We start from the raw sequence: 19,132 nt of genomic DNA on the forward strand, positions 1-19,132 counted from the left end.
TGGTCCCATGCTCATATCAATCACCATTATCATTTTATGCACAAAATAGCATCCAACATGCAATTTGCAACTCCAAATGACCAAACAGAAAGATCTCAATCAAAAGCATATCAAAACAATTCAATTAATTCCACAAAAATTCACACCTAAACAGGACACATTCAATGTATAGCATGTCAATTTTCAGCTCAATTGGACAAAAGGAAGTAGGGCAATGAAAATCATAAAGTTCAGACAAGTTCAAACAAGCCAACACATGGTATCCAAACAAACATCAACTTCCAAAAATCACAAAACAGTGACAACAATTGAGAAATGAATGGAATCAAAACCACAATGTCCTATAATGTGTCTACAATCCACATGTCAAATTTCAAACTCATACAATCAATGATCAGAATTTCACAAAGCAAATGGTAACATGTGTCACACAATGTCAACAAAATGACCAAACCGAGGGAAAAATTCCAATCAATTAGAAAATGTCATCAACAATTCCAGAAAAAATCTCATGTGATCTCAACATTCATATGATCATGCACACCAAATTTCAGCTCAAATCAACATCCCTAAGCATTTTAAATAAAATCATGAAGTTGACCTAGCTTGGTGTGACACAAATTGTCACACCTCTAATCAAAAAATCATATCTAATCAGCCAAGTATCCAAAAATCACAAACTCTACATGAAAATCACCAGCAATGAGTCCAGAACAAGCACAAAAATTTTCATCCATTTATTTGAAAGTATCATCATTTCATGAAGGATATGGCATGGTATGTGCAAATGTGACAACATCAAACAAACCCTAAGCCAATTAATTTTCTACACATGCAAAAATTCCACAAAAATCATGATTAAATTCTACACATCATCAGGAGTATCATGGAAAAAATCTCACCAAAATTGGATAAAAAATGAAGTCTCTATGAATTTTTGAAGTTATGGCATCAAAATGTAAAATGAAAATGAAAAAGAAAATGAAATAATATATTAATTAAATACGCCAATGGCAATTTTGTAATACTTATCAACTAATCCTAAACGACGCCGTTCCAAAAAGAAGCGCTGGCGTGTTCCTATTGGCTTAGAGGCGCGGGAAACAACTTTTGAAACCAAATCCAGGCTGAAACGGATCTAACGCGTTATTTCACATGTTCTTGAGCACGAATGTCCAGAAAATCTCCAGAAATGATGAACAATGAAACTCAACCAAAATGCACAAACTTATAGTCAAAAGAACCGTCTCTCAACAAGGAACATGAACATGTAATTGATTTAACCTAACTCTAACTGTAGCAACGGGATCGATCAAAAATAGAATGGAGCACAAAACTTCAAAACACGATAACTTTCTCTATGCTCAATCAATTCACAAACCACAAGCATCAGGTTACTCTACAATGAATTATCTACAAAACGCATCTCAATATTTGAGCAATGGTGAGTTTCGAAAAATACCTTGTAGATGATGGCAGCAATGGATTTGGACGTTTCAAGGTGAAAAGGCCAAAAACAGATGGAGATTAAGGCTGAGGAAGTTGAATGCAATGCCTAGCTCGATCCAAAACAGCTCTAATTGGAAGAAACTTCAAAACTCCATTGATGACCTTGCTTTGCACAATCCTTGATCTTGAAGCTTTTGCCACGAATTCACCAAAACAGATGTGTAACAAGGCTTGTGGAAGATGAATCAAGAAGAATCATTCAATTTGATGAAGATTTGGTGAAGAAATCTTGAAAAATGCTTGATGAAATTTGAGAGGATTTTGCAATTTTGGAGGGAAAGTTTGTTATGATTCTTGGAATGTGCAATGTAATTAGCATTTCTGTTATGATTAGTAACTTATACCAATGTCTTAATCCAATTTGCTAATCTCAATTATCAAAATTGGAAGTGATTAGTGAAAATGAGTTTCTTAATGCAAGGGCAAAAGTGACCTTTCCAAATTGTGCACTATGACAGCTCATGACAGTTCACACAACTTCTAAATGGTATTTGGAGTATGTTGGAATGGTTCTCATGTCCATAGGCCTTGTAAATCTCGATTTACAATCTCACACCAAAAATGCACTTAAATCCACTTGAAATTTGACTTTTTGCCATGGCCAATTTTGATGAATTTTGATCATACACCTTGAAAGCACATGTGAAATGGAGTTTGCTCACAAAAAGATTACCCAAATTGGACATTCCATGTGAAAGTTATGCCACTTTGATTATAGGCATTTTTGGAAAATGAATGGACCATAATTTGCCAACCATACATGGGAATTTCAAGTTCTTGGACTTTTTGGAAAGGTAAGATCAAGATCTATAACTTTCATGTTGGACAAATTTTTATTTGAAGCTTTTTTTGGACATGTAATTTTGTGGTGAAAAACTTTCCATTTTTGGAAACTTCCATTACAAGTCACTTTCTATTTTTGGCAATTTTTGTCCTGACTTTATTTTCTTCATTCTTGAGCTTTGACATGTCAAATGAAACTTGTTTCAACATGAATGAAGTGTATCCAACTCTCTCCCACCTCCAAATCCACAAAATCAAGCACAGTTGACCACAATTGACTTTTTCAGCTGATAGATGAATTTGGCAATGCACTGATCAACCTGAGCCTCAAACTTCTGATGAAATGGCTCAAGGATGAAACCCTAGCCTCCATAAGCTCAATACAATCATGAAATGATCCCCATATCCATTATAGACCCCATCTCCTTGTCATGCCCTGATTGGCCCAATGCAGATGATTAGGGTTGACCAGTGGTCAAAACCCTAATCTCAAGGTATCTTGATCAAACACTTGAATCTTCTTGATGATATCAAAACCATGATGATGATGATGTATCATTTCCACCAAGATGTAGATCAATCTCCTTGAGGAATCAAAACCCTAATTTGGACCACCACATCCTCAGATAGTTAATGATCCATTCAATGAAACCCTAGCTTGCATCTTCACACCTCTTTATCTTCTGATCAAGACTTAGAAGGATGACTTGCACAATGTAACCACATGATATGCAATATGCAATGTCTAATGACCTAAAAATGATATGCAATATGTTAAGCTAGTCCCAAGAGAGGAGGGCAAATTTTGAGGTGTTACAAACATGTTTTGGGCAACGTGACATACCACAAGCCGGACGAGGTTCTTTTGAGGGAGCTTTTCCTTTGTGGAGTATCCATTTTGGTTGAGTTACCTCATCTGAGCTATTGACTTCGGTGACCGATCATTCCCGGATCTTTGGTTTAGACGATCTTAAGAGAGCTGCAACGGCACACCCGAAGGGCAAACCCGTTGAGTATATTTGCCCGATCGTCGAGACCATTATCCACCTTAGGATAACCTGATTAGAATTTACCTGTGAGGGGATGGGTGATTCTTGCAGATGCATGTTCTGGTGATGACTTTGATGGTGACTTTTGGTTCAACCGTTGATCAGAGTCCTATTTATAAGTCGGATTTATGGATATTTATTTCCGAGACGCCGGAGTTCTGTCCGCGGTATTTATCAGTGGGGATCCGTTTATTTCAGGATTCCCCGGGCTGGTTCAAAGGGTTGGTTATCAGACCAGTGGTTCTCTGTGATGATGGTGATGTATCTTTCAGTTCTGTTTATTTCGGAACTCCCAAGTCGGATTTATGGTTGCTCAGTACCGCAGATGGTTGTGATCAGTTCAGAGATCAGGGCTTCAGTGCAGTGGTTGTTCAGATGACTTGGAGGATGGCACTATGCATTGCATTCATACATCTGCATCATTTCATTTTGCATTTACCTGCATCTAACTCATGTTTACCCATATGCAGGAACGTTCTTGATCGAGATCCTGGTTGAGAGACTTCTCTGTTCCAGACATGAGGACTGGTTTGAAAGATGATGTGGTCTATAGTTTCTTTGATCCAGAGATCAGTGTGTTGAGAGATATGATAGCATTGATCACGCCTGACCATGTGGGGTTGTTCCGTGAGGCATACGGTGGTATTCTGAAGTTGGTCTTCAGGCTTACAGACAGTGACAAGAGTGCCATCCATACACTTCTCCAGTTTTATGACCCGGGCTTGAGGTGTTTTGTGTTCCCGGATTATTTGTTGGGACCTCTGATGGAAGACTATGCCAGCATCCTGGGTATTCCGATCAGAGATCAGATTCCTTTCTGTGCCACTAAGGGGGAGCCCGATATCGCTGAGATTTCTCGTGCTCTTTATTTGAGCCCAGAGGTGACAAAGGGGGGTTTGAAGGAGAAGGGAAAGTTACCCGGTTTTCATTTGAGTTTCTTGGAGGCTAAAGCCAAGGAATATGCTGCTATGGGTAATTGGAAAACGGTTTGTGCTGTGATTGCTATGAGCATTTATGGGACCATCCTGTTTCCTAATCAGAAGAACTTCGTGGACATTAATGCTATCAGATTGGTCATACAGAGGAATCCTATTCCTACTCTGGTTGGAGATGTCTATTACTCGGTCCACAATCGGAATGAGAAGCGGCGTGGGGGATTGATCCGATGTTGTGCTCAGCTGTTGTACAAATGGTTCATGGGGTATTTGCCTTCCAAAGGTGCCTTTGCCTCTCTTGATCCTACTGTCAAGTGGTCAGTCAGGTTGATGGGTTTGCGGGCCAAGGACCTAGCTTGGACTCACAACGGTATGGCTGGACGAGATTTCATTTGCAGTTGTGGGAGTCTTCCCAATGTACCTCTTATAGGAGTTCAGGGTTGCATTAATTACAACCCGGTGCTTCTCAGGAGACAGATGGGGTTCGCTGTGGAGGGTCCTCCTCTCGGACGAGAGATTCAGGAGTCCTTATACTTCCCATTGAGGGCAATCAGGCCAAGTTGAGGCAAGTGTCTGACGAGTGGCGTAGCATTCAGAGAAAGGGCAAGGTTCCTTTTGGCAAGGTTAGTAGCAGATCTTTTCCTCCATTTGATGACTGGCTTAGAAAGAGAATAGAGCTCACACATTTACCATTTCCTAGGGGTGATCCTTGGTGTCCTATGATTGAGGGGCCATGTTCTTCTGTCAGCATGGAGAAATTCCTCGAGATGAAGAAGGCCAGAGATCAGCTGCAGGTAGAGAAGACTGAATTGGAAATGAGTGTTGCTCGAATTCAGATGGCTAACCAGGAGATCAAATGGAGAATGGAAGATCAGGATAAGAGATATGCCATGGAAGCAAAGCGCTTTGAGATGGACACTGCTTATTACCGCAAGATCAGCCAAGCGTTGGAGTCGTCTACAAAGGAGCATGACATCACCAAGGAGAGGTTGTCTAGAGCTTCAAAGGTCATTGAAGATGAGAAGAGAAGGCAAATCCTTGTGAGGGATCAGAGGGAAAATAGAGTCAGAATCCTCGTCGCCGAATGGGAAACAAAGCTGAAGATTAAGGAAGCAGAGAACACGAAGGTCATTGCTGAGAGAGACCATTATCTTGCTGAGAGGGATCATTACTTCAGACAGATGAAGATTCACCAGAAGGAGGTGGGGAGATTGCAGCAGGAGAACACCGAGCTCAGGTTTGCCGCAGAGTTTACCAGGATGGTTGATGATGTAGGGTCTTCTGTGGGACCTTCGTCAGATTAGACCTTTCTTATTTGTGTGGATTACCGTCAGGCCTGTTGACGGAATTCACTTGCTTGTATCTTCTTTCTGATTCTGGAGAATTGTATCTGATTGATATCAGACTTGATTGTATGACTATTGCACTTATTGTGCATTTTTGATATGCGATGGTTATTTTCATTCAAGTGATTGATCTTCAAGCTTTATTTGCTTTCCTGTATGCACTCACACAGCATACACATGGTTGGGTGGTATTTTGCTCAATCATATATCTCTGATCTGTATGATGAAATCAAATGATGAATGTCAGAATATTGATGCCGGATTATCATCTGTCTCGATGAAGCCAGGGTCGAAAGACAGAATGTTTCTCATGCGGATAGACGTTGCATTCATGCATAAATCATGATAACTTGTCTTCTATTTTGCAGGTATCAGTTGCTAACGTGCTTGATTGTTTCAGGAATCATTGCTCGGGCGCGTAGAGTTATTCCTTTGCACACAACACGTCCACACAAATACTTCACCAGACGCAATACGCCTAGACTGATGGATCTACCCAGTACAGATGTTCTCGAGCTGAAGGAGAAGATGAACGAGCTGATTAACATCATGCAAGGGTTTACCGTAGGCCAGAAATCCCTTGCTGATAAAGTAGAGAAGCTCGAGCGGGCTTCAGCTGCCAACAATGGTGTCAACTTGGATGGTGTCTCTAACCATGGTCTTGGTGGTTCTAGGGACGATGGAAAGAGGACAACGGTGGGTGTAGTGACTAACAATGCCGGTGGTTTTGGTGCTGCCACAGGGGGTGGGCCCGGTCAGATGGGCAATAATATGAAGGATAGTCTGTCCCCTCCGTTCTTCGGGGCTGATGAAGATAGGGAGGAGGATAGAGAAGCTGATCAATTCTCTATGCTTAATGAACCGTTTGGTCAGTATGGTGTCCAACCCCATAATAAAGAAATTCAATTGCTGGCAGAGAAGATCAGGGCTTTGGAAAGCTATGCCACTCCGGGGGTTGTGAATATGTCAAACATGGGGCTGGTTGAGGGGATTGTGATCCCACAGAAGTTCAAGGCGCCCGCATTTGATAAATACAACGGGAGTTCTTGCCCGGAAACTCACCTTCAAGCTTTTGTCCGCAAGATCTCTGCGTATACGATGGACCAGAAGCTGTGGATGTACTTCTTCCAGGACAGTCTGTCCGGAGGATCCCTGGAATGGTACACCAAGCTGAAGTCTGCTGACATCAAGAGCTGGCAGGATCTTGGAGACGCCTTCTTTAAACAATATCAGTTCAACGCTGACATGGCTCCTAGTCGTACCCAGCTGCAGGGTATGTCTCAGAAGCCTAACGAAGGGTTTAAAGAGTATGCGCAGAGGTGGAGGGAGTTGGCTGCCAGAGTTCAACCTCCATTGGTGGATAGAGAGATATCGGATCTGTTCATGGGTACCCTGCAGGGGACCTTTGCTGAAAGGATGGTTGGTTGCCCGGTTACTAATTTTGCCGATATTGTGGTGGCCGGTGAAAGGGTTGAGAGTTGGTTGAAGCTGGGGAAAATCCAGGGTGGTAATGCTTCGTCATCTGGATCGAAGAAGCCCTTCGGAAATGGCCAGAGGAAGAAGGAGGGTGATACAAGTGTTGTGTACACCCAAAGAGGACCAAGTAGGGATCGTTACTATCAGCACACCGCTGCGGTAACTATTCCTGCTGATAATCAGCCTGCACAATAGCAACAGCAACAACCGCAACAGCAAAGACAACCATTTCAACAAAGGCCGCAGAGGGCTGGGTATCAGGTGCGAGGGAGAATGAATGATCGTCAGTTTGATAGGCCACCTGTGACCTATTCTTTTTTGTTGAAAAAGCTGAAGGTTTTGGGGTTGGTACAACTGAGAACTTTGGCTCCTTTGAGACCTGATCAGAGGCCAGCCAGTTTTGATGAGAACGCTAAATGTGAATTTCACTCGGGTGCACCTGGACACAACATAGAAAACTGCAAAGCTTTTAAGCATGTGGTTCAGGACTTGGTGGATTCCAAAGCCATCAACTTTGCACCGTCTCCCAATGTGAATGCTAATCCCATGCCTGCGCATGGTCAAATGGGGGTGAATGCGATCTCTGAGGAGGGCAGAATCGGGCTGTTGACTGTGGATCAGTTGAAGACTCCGTTGGCTGAGATCAAACGGCAGTTGTTGTTGAATGGGGTCTTTCCGGGCTGTGATAATGATTGTGCTGCGTGCACTGTTGCTCCTGATGGATGTATATTGTTGAGAAAGGCTGTCCAGAGGCTGATGGACGAGGGAAGCCTCAGATTTGAGAGGATTGATTCGGGGAAGGAAGATGTCTCCACCATAACTATCTACTTTGACCCGGTTGATTTGTCAACGCTGGTAGATGCGGCTCCGGTTACTATCACGGTACCTGGGCCAATTCCTTATGACAAAGATGATGCCGTGCCGTGGCATTATGGTGGGGAGGTGTATTGTAACGGGGAGAAGTTGGAGGACCAAGCTGCAGGTGAAACCACCGTTTCAAAGGTGGATAATGCCGGACCCAGTGGTTTCACTCGCAGTGGAAGGTTGTTTGCTCCTGACGCTTTGAGGAGTGGGGAAGGAAAAAAAGAAAAGAAAGAAAAGGCCGAGGCTTTAGCCAGGGCAAGAGGGAAACAAGTAATCAATGAGGGTACTCCTGTGGCGACACCGGCGCCTGGGGGGTCGGAGAAAGAACTTGATGATGAAGCGGAAGAATTTTTAAGAATCATCAAGAAGTCTGAGTACAAGCTTGATGACCATCTGCAGCAGACCCCATCCAAGATCTCGATCTTGTCGTTATTGCTGAGCTCCGAGGGGCATAGAGAGGCTTTGTTGAAAATTCTGAAGAGAGCCTATGTTCCCCAAGAGATCACGATCAATCAGTTGGAGACGGTGGTGTCTAACGTCAATGCCAACCATGGGTTGGGTTTCACCGATATGGATCTGACTGTGGATGGGAGGAATCATAACCAGGCTTTACACATTGCAATGGAATGTAAAGGAGCCGTGCTCTCGCATGTGTTAGTTGATACCGGTTCCTCATTAAACGTGTTGCCTAAGAAAGCCCTGGCAAAGCTAGACTGCAAAGGGTTGGTGCTGAGGCCCACAGACCTGGTGGTGAGAGCCTTTGACGGTTCGAAGCGGGCTGTGTTTGGAGAAGTGGAGCTCCCGATGAAGATTGGGCCCGAGGTGTTTAAGTCAATATTCTATGTCATGGATATTCAGTCGGCATACAGTTGCTTGTTGGATCGACCATGGATCCATGCTGCAGGGGCAGTGACTTCGACTTTGCACCAGAAACTGAAGTATATCTGGGACGGGCAGGTCGTCACGGTCTGTGGAGAAGAAGACATCTTCGTCAACCACCTTTCATCATTCAAATACGTGGAAATGGATGGTGAGATTGTTGAGACGCCAAGTCAAGCGTTCGAAATCGTTAAGGTGGAGAATGCTCTTTTTGCCAAAGAAGAAGAGAAACCGTCCATTTCTTCGTACAGGCAGGCCGCCGAGGTGGTGAAGAGTGGAGAAGCTCCGGGTTGGGGGAAGATGATGGACATCGCCGCCAAGAAAGACCGATTTGGAGTGGGTTACCAGCCGGGCCGAGGCTCGTCAGGACAAGGCAGAGGACGCCGTACGTCGTTCACATTCACCAGTGCTGGAATGCTGGATCCAGATCACATCTGTATGGTGAATGAAGAAGCTGACAGTGACTGTGAAATTGATCAGTGGATAAAGCCGTGCGCACCAGGGATGGAAGTCCAGAACTGGAAGGCTGAAAAGATCATCACTGTCACTCTGCTTGAAGAGTAATATTTTCTGTTTTCAATTTTATTTGCATGGAAGCCTTACGTGTTGCCCGACACGTAATGGTTCATTGTAAGGGCCACCTCATGTTTCATTTTGCAAATTTGCATCATAAATAAATGGATGTTTTTCAATTAAAAGCGGTGTTCCCTGTTTTTCATTTATTTTTGCAGTTTAAAAACAAAAATAAAAATGGCAATGTTTTCATTTTCCTTTTCAATTTGTCTCGCTCCGGTTCTAAAGCAATGCATGAATCAACATTCATGCAGATGCGATTTCTCGCCGGATCTCGTTGATAACAATCCTGTTACACCCTCATATGACTTCGACAATTCGATCTATCATGCTGAAGAAGAAGGCGAAGAAGATTGTGAACTGCCGGAGGAATTAGCCAGGTTGTTGAAACAAGAGGAGAAGGTGATTCAGCCGCACGAGGAGCAAGTTGAGATTGTGAACCTGGGTACCGACGAGGTCAGAAAAGAAGTGAAAGTGGGGGCTGCTTTGGAGGCGAGTGTCAAGAGCAGAATGGTAGCCTTGTTGAAAGAGTATGTCGACATCTTTGCCTGGTCTTATCAAGATATGCCAGGGTTGGATACCGATATCGTTGTGCACAAGCTACCGTTGAGAGCAGATTGTCCTCCAGTGAAGCAGAAGTTGCGCAGAACTCGACCTGACATGGCAATGAAAATTAAAGAGGAGGTTCAGAAGCAGTGGGATGCTAGTTTCCTTGCTGTCACTAATTATCCGCCTTGGGTCGCAAACATTGTGCCGGTCCCGAAGAAAGATGGGAAGGTGAGAATGTGTGTGGACTACCGAGATCTAAACAGAGCTAGCCCGAAGGATGATTTCCTATTACCTCACATTGATGTGTTGGTAGATAATACAGCTCAATTCTCGGTGTTTTCTTTCATGGATGGTTTTTCTGGCTATAATCAAATCAAAATGTCGCCAGATGATATGGAGAAAACAACGTTCATCACACCATGGGGCACTTTCTATTACAAAGTGATGCCATTTGGTCTCAAGAACGCCGGTGCTACTTATCAGAGAGCCATGGTGACTTTGTTTCATGATATGATTCATCATGAAATCGAATGCTATGTTGATGACATGATAGCAAAGTCCCAGACAGAGGAGGGGCATTTGGTAGATCTGGCCAAGTTGTTTGACCGGCTGAGACAATTCAGACTGAGGTTGAACCCGAACAAGTGCACTTTCGGGGTGTGGTCCGGTAAATTTCTGGGGTTCATTGTGAGTGAAAAAGGAATTGAGGTTGATCCTGCTAAAGTAAAAGCAATACAAGAAATGCATGAACCGAGAACGGAGAAAGAGGTTCGTGGTTTCTTAGGTAGATTGAACTACATTTCACGGTTCATATCTCATCTAACAGCCACGTGTGAACCTATATTCAAGTTGTTGAGAAAAAATCAAACTGTCAGGTGGAATAATGATTGCCAAGTGGCATTTGAAAAGATAAAAGAGTATTTGCAGGAGCCTCCGATTCTGATGCCTCCTGTGGAGGGACGACCGTTAATCCTGTACTTGACAGTCCTCGAGGGGTCTATGGGGTGTGTACTGGGGCAGCATGACGAGTCTGGTTGAGAAGAGCATGCCATATACTACCTTAGCAAAAAGTTTACCGACTATGAAACAAGATATTCACTGCTCGAGAAGACTTGCTGTGCTTTGGCCTGGGCTGCTCGCCGACTGAGACAGTATATGCTGGTTCATACCACTTTATTGATTTCCAAGATGGATCCAATTAAGTATATTTTTGAGAAGCCATCATTGACCGGACGGGTTGCGAGGTGGCAAATGATTTTGACAGAATATGATATACAATATACCTCTCAGAAAGCGATCAAGGGGAGTGTATTATCTGATTACCTCGCTCAGCAACCCATTGAGGATTATCAACCGATGAAGTTTGAATTCCCTGATGAGGACATCATGTTTCTCAAATCGAAAGATTGCGAGGAACCAATCCCGGAGGAGGGGCCTGACTCTGAATCCGAATGGATTTTGATGTTTGATGGAGCCGTTAACGTGAATGGTAGCGGTGTTGGTGCTGTTTTGGTTACGCCGAAAGGATCCCACATTCCTTTTGCTGCCCGACTAACATTTGAGTGCACCAACAACGTGGCTGAATACGAAGCTTGCATACTGGGAATTGAAGAGGCGATTGATTTGAGGATCAAAAACCTTGTTATATATGGAGATTCAGCTTTGGTTGTGAACCAGGTTAACAGAAAATGGTATACGCATCAATCTCATTTAGTTCCATACCGGGATTATACGAGGAGATTGTTGACGTTTTTCACCAAGGTGGTTTTGCATCATGCGCCTAGAGAAGAGAATCCGTTGGCAGATGCTTTGGCTACTCTGGCCGCCTTGATTAAGGTACAACGGTGGAATCAGTTCCCCGGTGTTGAGGTGGGACGTCTGGATAGACCGGCGTATGTGTTTGCTGTTGATACAACGCCTGATGATGAGAAGCCGTGGTATTACGATATCAAGCGCTATCTGGAGACCCAAGAATATCCTGAGGGAGCATCCAAGAAGGACCGAAAGACTCTGCGGAGGTTAGCCATGGTGTTCTACTTGAATAAGGATGGGGTTTTGTACAAGAGAAATTTCGATTGGGTTTTGCTCAGATGTGTTGATGATAAAGAAGCAAGCCAATTGATGAAAGAGGTTCACGAGGGGTCGTTCGGTACCCATGCCAGTGGGAATGCAATGGTGAAAAAGCTGCTGAGGGCAGGTTATTATTGGATGACAATGGAGGCCCAGTGTTTCAATTTCGTGCGGAAGTGTCATAAATGCCAGATTTATGCTGACAAGGTGCACGTGCCTCCAAATCTGCTGAGTTTGATGTCGTCTCCGTGGCCGTTCGCTATGTGGGGCATTGATATGATTGGAAAGATTGAGCCTACGGCTTCGAATGGGCACCGGTTCATATTAGTGGCTATTGATTACTTCACTAAGTGGGTGGAAGCAGCCTCTTATACGAACGTGACGAAACAGGTCGTTGCCAGATTTCTCAAGAGAGACATCATTTGCAGATATGGGGTTCCCGAAAGAATCATTACTGATAATGGTTCTAATTTGAACAATAAGATGATGGCAGAACTGTGCCGGGAATTCAAGATTGAGCATCACAATTCTTCTCCTTATCGTCCGAAGATGAATGGGGCGGTTGAGGCAGCCAATAAGAATATAAAGAAGATTGTGCAGAAGATGGTTGTGACCTATAAGGACTGGCATGAGATGTTGCCGTTTGCATTGCATGGGTATCGAACTTCGGTGCGTACTTCTACTGGGGCAACGCCTTTCTCTTTGGTATATGGAATGGAAGCCGTGCTACCGGTTGAGGTTCAAATTCCTTCGTTGAGAGTCCTGATGGACGTGAAATTGCAAGAGGCTGAATGGGTAAGGACCCGGTACGAAGAGTTGAGCCTGATTGAGGAAAAAAGACTGGCGGCCATCTGTCATGGGCAGTTGTACCAGCAGTGGATGAAGCGTGCTTTTGATCGAAAGGTGCGACCTCGTGTGTATCATGTGGGAGATCTAGTGCTGAAAAGGATCCTTCCTCCTCAAAACGATCGTAGGGGCAAGTGGACACCCAATTATGAAGGTCCATTTGTGGTCAAGAAGGTTTTCTCTGGCGGAGCCTTGTTGTTAACGACCATGGATGGCGAGGATTTTCCATCCCCTGTGAATGCAGACGCAGTTAAAAAATACTTCGCATAAAGAGACCCGCTGGATGAAAAGAATAAAATAGTCCAGGCAAAAATGGGCATCCCGGCGAACCGAAAAAAATGATGAAAGGTTCGGGTAAAAATTAGGGATAAAAATGAAAAACTGTACACCCGGCAAGTCGAAAACCTGAAAAGGCGGCTTGGGCAAAAAAGGGTATCCCGATGGAGTGAAAACCCGAAAGGGCGGTCCAGGCAAAAGAGGGATTGAAACGAACAACTGCGTCTGGCATGATCGTTTGTACCTTGGATATGACACCAGGATAATCCCCGGCAGGGATCAGTCGGAAACGTCTTGTTCAGGAGGCAGAAAGCACGGAGAGTCTGAGGACATATGGGGTGTAACCGAGTTGGAACTCGATGAGATCGCGGTTCCACATTGCCATTAGGATAGATTTTCCTTTTGTGCGCAATTACCTCTTTTCAGGAATTGCTTCCTTTGTATCGCTCAGTTTTGAGCCACACTTTTTCAATCAATAAAATGCATATTCAGTCAAATAATTTTGTGTTTTTGTTTTTCATTACCGCTTTGGTTGCAAAAACATCCAATTGTTTGTGATAAAGAATTTTGCATTTTAAGACGTACAAGTCCCTTCCAATGCATGTTTATAAGATTGAAAAACTTGAAATCTTATTCGGAAGGTTGAGTGACCCAAGTGTTGAAATCTCGACACGCCTGGGGCACGTTTTTATCTAACGATCTCTTTTGCAGGTACTGTTAGGTATTTTCGCTCACTTGCAGGTTGTGATGTGTAAGCTTTGGATAAAGAATCCCCATGGAGACCAATCAGGGACGAATGGATGGAGAAATGGTGAAAAGACGACGAAAGACGTACGACGATCCTGGATATTAATCAAGAAGACTCTTCAAAGTCTGAAGATTAAAAAGTTTGTACCAATCTAAGGAGTTTGCTCTCCGTAGAGTACAGAGAAGTTGAGAATACAAGATGATGAATCAGAAAAGTTCAGACGAGTCTGGGAGTTCTCAGAATTGGAAAGCTGACAGTGGATTTGGATGATGAAGGCCATGGTTCGATGAGTCGACCGGTGTTCAGTACCAGATTTCCTGGTTTCCCCTAGCAGAGTCGGGATTGTTACCTCCCCAGCAAGTCAAAGGTTGTTGTTTCCCCACAGAGTGCGTTGGTGGTTCTTTCCCCAGCGAAGTCCCCAAGCGGGTCGGGTGCAAAGGAGGGTATCCCTGGTGAGGGTGGCCTATTTCCCAGCAGCAGTGCTATTCCCCAGCAGGGTGGAGATTGGAGTGTTGGCGAATTCCTCAGCAGAGTGTCTCGAGCTCCCCGGAAGAGTCCCTTGAGGGGGATACTTTTTATGCATTCATCATGTAGATAAGCATAGCATATTGCATAATAAATCGCGTAGCATTTCCATGATTATGGAGCATTACGCTGAAAAAAGTCATACATCATCATTGCAAGCATAAGCTAGTCTCAAGCCGTGGTTACCGTTTGAGATTTGGTGTTGCCAGTGGGTGAAGATGCTACTCAAACCGTGGTTATCGTTTGATGAGTGGTTTTGCTAGTTGGAAAATCAGCAGCATTACAAGTATCAGTTACTCGAGTCGTGGTTACCGCTTGAGATTTGGTTTCGCCGGATGGTGAAGGTGTTACCCTGAGGAGTTCGGCACCGTGTTTTTTTATCAACAGTATTCCCCAGTAGTGCGATATTGGAGGGAGGGTTTTTGTCGAGCGGAGATGGGAATGATAATCAAGGAAGTTCCGGGGTTCAAAAAAGAAAAGCAAGAGAAAGAGAATGATCCCCAGCGGAGCAAATTGTTCGTTTGCTAGGGTTGAATAAAAAATGGCAGTCTTATGGCTTGTTACTCCCAGCATGGGTCGTTGGCACGCGTGCCGGCTCATTTATCACTGTTTTTATCTCTACCGCTGCTGATAGGTATGAAGAGGTTCCGGTGTTCAGACCGAGGTGGCACTCAGGCCAGTTTCCGGTGTTCAGACCGAGGTGGCACTCAGGCCAGTTTCCGATTTCCAGATCGAAGAAGTTTCCGACGATCAGGTTGAAGAACTTGTGGCATTCAGGCCAGTTTCCGATTTCCAGATCGAAGAAGTTTCCGACGATCAGGTTGAAGAACTTGTGGCATTCAGGCCAGTTTCCGATTTACAGATCGAAGAAGTTTCCGACAATCAAGTCGAAGAACTTGTGGCACTCAGGCCAGTTTCCGGTGTTCAGATCGAGGTGGCACTCAGGCCAGTTTCCGATTTCCAGATCGAAGAAGTTTCCGACGATCAGGTTGAAGAACTTGTGGCATTCGGGCCAGTTTCCGATTTTCAGATCGAAAAAGTTTCCGACAATCAGGTCGAAGAACTTGTGGCACTCAGGCCAATTTCCGGTGTTCAGACCGAGGTGGCACTCAGGCCAGTTTCCGATTTCCAGATCGAAGAAGTTTCCGACAATCAGGTCGAAGAACTTGTGGCAGTCAGGCCAGATTTCCGGTGTCCAGACCGAGGTGGCACTCAGGCCAATTTCCGATTTTCAGATCGAAGAAGCTTCCGAAGTTTAGATCGATGTAGCTTGTGGCACTCAGGCCAATTTCCCGGTATCCAGACCAAAGTGGTATTCAGACCAATGGGGCATTCAGGCCAGTTGTTGGGCACTCAGGCCAATTTCCCGATATCCAGACCGAAGTGGTATTCAGACCAACGGGGCATTCAGGCCAGTTGTTGGGCATTCAGGCCAATCTCCCGGTATTCAGACCGACATTAATACTCTCATACTATGATTCTCAGTATTCAGACTGACGAGCAGCGTTCAGGCTATGGTTTTCCTGTGTTACCATTTATTTTGGTATACAGACCAATATTTGTGTTTCGGTATTCAGGCCGACTTTTTCCGTACCAGACAGATTCTTCTTTCAAGATTGCTTCTTTGCCAATTCTGACAGGCATTGTTAATTATTTTCCCATCCGGGTGCAAATTGTTCGCCTGTTCTTGGTATTCAATCACTCTTCACCCTGATCATTTGAAAGCCGAGGCTGTTCATATCGACAGGTTCACAGTGGATTGAATAGGGGCAGCTGTAACACCTCAAAATTTGCCCTCCTCTCTTGGGACTAGCTAGCATATGGCATTTCATCTTTTAGGACATTAGTCATTGCATCTTTGCATATCATGTGGAAACATTGAGCAAGTCATCCTCCTAGGTCTTTCTCAGAAGATGGGGAGGTCAAAAGATGCAAGCCTAAGGGTCTCATGAATTGATCACTAGCCATCTGAGGGTTTGTGCTTCAATTAGGGTTTCTTGGTTCCTCAAGGAGATTTATCATTATCTTGGTTGAAATGGTACACCGTCATCATCATGGTTCATTATTCCTGATCAGTTCCTTGGGATTAGGGTTTTGACCTCTGGTCAACCATAATCAGTTGCATTGTGCCATTCAGGGTTTTTCAAGGAGATGAGGTCTTTGTTGAGATGGAGACCTTCATATGATTGTATTGAGCTTGTATAAGCTAGGGTTTCATTTTGGAGCCATTTCATCAAGGGATTGAGGATCAAATTCATTTGTGCAGGGCAAAAGTCATTTGAAACCCTAAAAAGTCAACAGAAGTCAACCACAAGTCAACTGTTGGATTTGGAAGTGGGAAGTGGTTAGAAATACTTCATTCATGTTCAAACAAGTCTCATTTGAAATTTGAAACATCAACTTTGAAGAAAATAAAGTCAGGACAAAACTTTCCAAAAATAGAAAGTGACCTCTAATTTGAAATTGCCAAAAATGGAAAGGTTTTCTCATCAAGATTACATCATCAAGAAAGCTTCAGATGAAATTTTGTTGAACATGAAAGTTGTAGATCTTGTTCTCCCATTTCCAAAAAGTCCAAGATCATCAATTTCTCATGTGTGGTTGAGGAGATATGGATCAAACTTGGTCAAATGAACATGGAACTTCAAATGTGCATAACTTTCAAACCATAAGTCCAAATGAGATGGCTCTTTTTCCAACATTCTCCTTTTAACCTCTAGTTTCCAAATTCGGAATTACATGGCATGTATTCCATTCACATAAATATTTCAAAATTCAATGCATTTTTGGAGGGAAAAATAGAATTTGAAATGTGTGCATTATTTGAACATGGTACCACTTCCATTGGCCTTAAAACATCATTTTGAGTGAAATCAAGGCCAAATTCGTACTGTTCATCCATGCATTTCCATGCATAAGGTGAAAATCCAATTTTTGCAAAACACCTCCAAATTTAATTAATTTTCATTAGCACTTGGTATAACTTAATTAATCATGATTAGTGAAGCATATATAACACAAATCATAACAGAATTTTCACATTTTCCCAATTCTAGATCTAGAATTCTCAAAGTCTCTCAAAATTCTCTCTCATTTTTTCTCCAAATTTTTTCACATCTCATGCATTTTTCTTGATCAATTCATCATCTAGTATCATTATGGAGCAAGATTGAACCAAGATTCAAGTGATTTCGTGTAGTTTGAAGCATATCCAAAGCTTGAGTTCATCAATGGTGGAATCAAAATTCTGTTGAATCAAGACCAATTGGACCTCAAGCATTCATCCAAACACTTGTACAAGCTTGCTAGAGGAAGATTGAAGCATTGCACGGCCAGGAACACGTGATTTCATCAAGCTGTTCTTCAAGAGGTCACTTTTTCGACCTCTTTAATTCATGAAATTGTTGATACATTCTTGTAGATCTCTTTGTTGTGATTAATCTGAGCTTTGAACCACTCAATTCCATGCAATATTCGTTAAGTTATGATGGATTAAAGTTTTGATGATGAAACTTAAATACTTCGATTCATGCATGTTTCGTTGTTTCGTGTTAATTTGATTGTGGATTCTTGTTATGCATTGAAAGATCTAGCTATTGATATGTCCAATTTCAAGAACTGAGAAAATTGTTCTTGATGGATGATGATGATGCACTGTTCATGGCGCGCGTGTTTGCTGGAGATGATGATGATAGTTTTAGGCAACGGTTTTCTCGATTCCATAGGCCACGCTAAACCGTTCCCATAGGCCATGCTAAACCGTTCCCATAGGTTCGCTAGGGCTGCGCTGTGATTGGCTGCATGCCATTCCCATGCAGCGCGCGCCCAGCCTTGTTCAAATTTCGCCCGGGTTCGAGTCCTGCTGGCAGCAACTTTCCATTGCTTCATTCTTTATTCCATGCCATGTTCATGTATATACTCCACATGCTTTTTTTAATTTTTCATGATCTTAAAAAATTCATAAGTGATTGAATAATGGTCCAAAAAATGTGAGGATTTTTGCATTGATTTTCATTTTGTGTCTAGTTTTTTATCATTATTTTTTCATAAATTGTGCCTGGCTGGATTTAATTTTGCCCTAGGGAATGTTAACATGTATACTTTTTGAACCTTGCCTTACTAATTCATTTGTGAAATGATGGTTGTTTATCCAATGCTCATGAAATTTTGTATGCCTAAACTAGACATCTTGCTGGACATTTTGGTGTTGAGTTTGCATTTTTATCAATTGACATTGCTGGGTTATGATTTTTCTAAGTTAGGTGTGACAATTTGTGTCACACCTTTGCTTGTCCAACATGATTGATGAATTTACCCTATCAAATGAATTCCAAATGTTCTGATTTTTTGTATGGTGCTTGATATGAATATTGTGAATGCTCATGAGTTTTTGTGGAAATTTTGGATTGATTTCTGATTTGATTGAGATTTTTCATTCTGGATGATCATTTTGAGCTTTTGAGGTGTCTTGAACTTCAATCTTTTGTGAAATGCTTGTGCTTTATCCTATGAATGTGAAGTTTTGCACACTCTTTCTAGACATGTTAGAGGTTGTTTTGGCTTTGGTTTGAGGTTTTTATCAAGTACCATTTCTGTTTTAGGCTTGTGCTAAGTTGATGTACCAAATTGTGTCACATTTGAGCTTGTTTTGATTGCCTTGCCTTATACAATTTGATTACCATGCCTAATCATGTCCAATTGCCC

Source organism: Lathyrus oleraceus, chromosome 1 (genome assembly GCF_024323335.1).
Source record: "Lathyrus oleraceus cultivar Zhongwan6 chromosome 1, CAAS_Psat_ZW6_1.0, whole genome shotgun sequence".
NCBI lineage: Eukaryota > Viridiplantae > Streptophyta > Magnoliopsida > Fabales > Fabaceae > Lathyrus > Lathyrus oleraceus.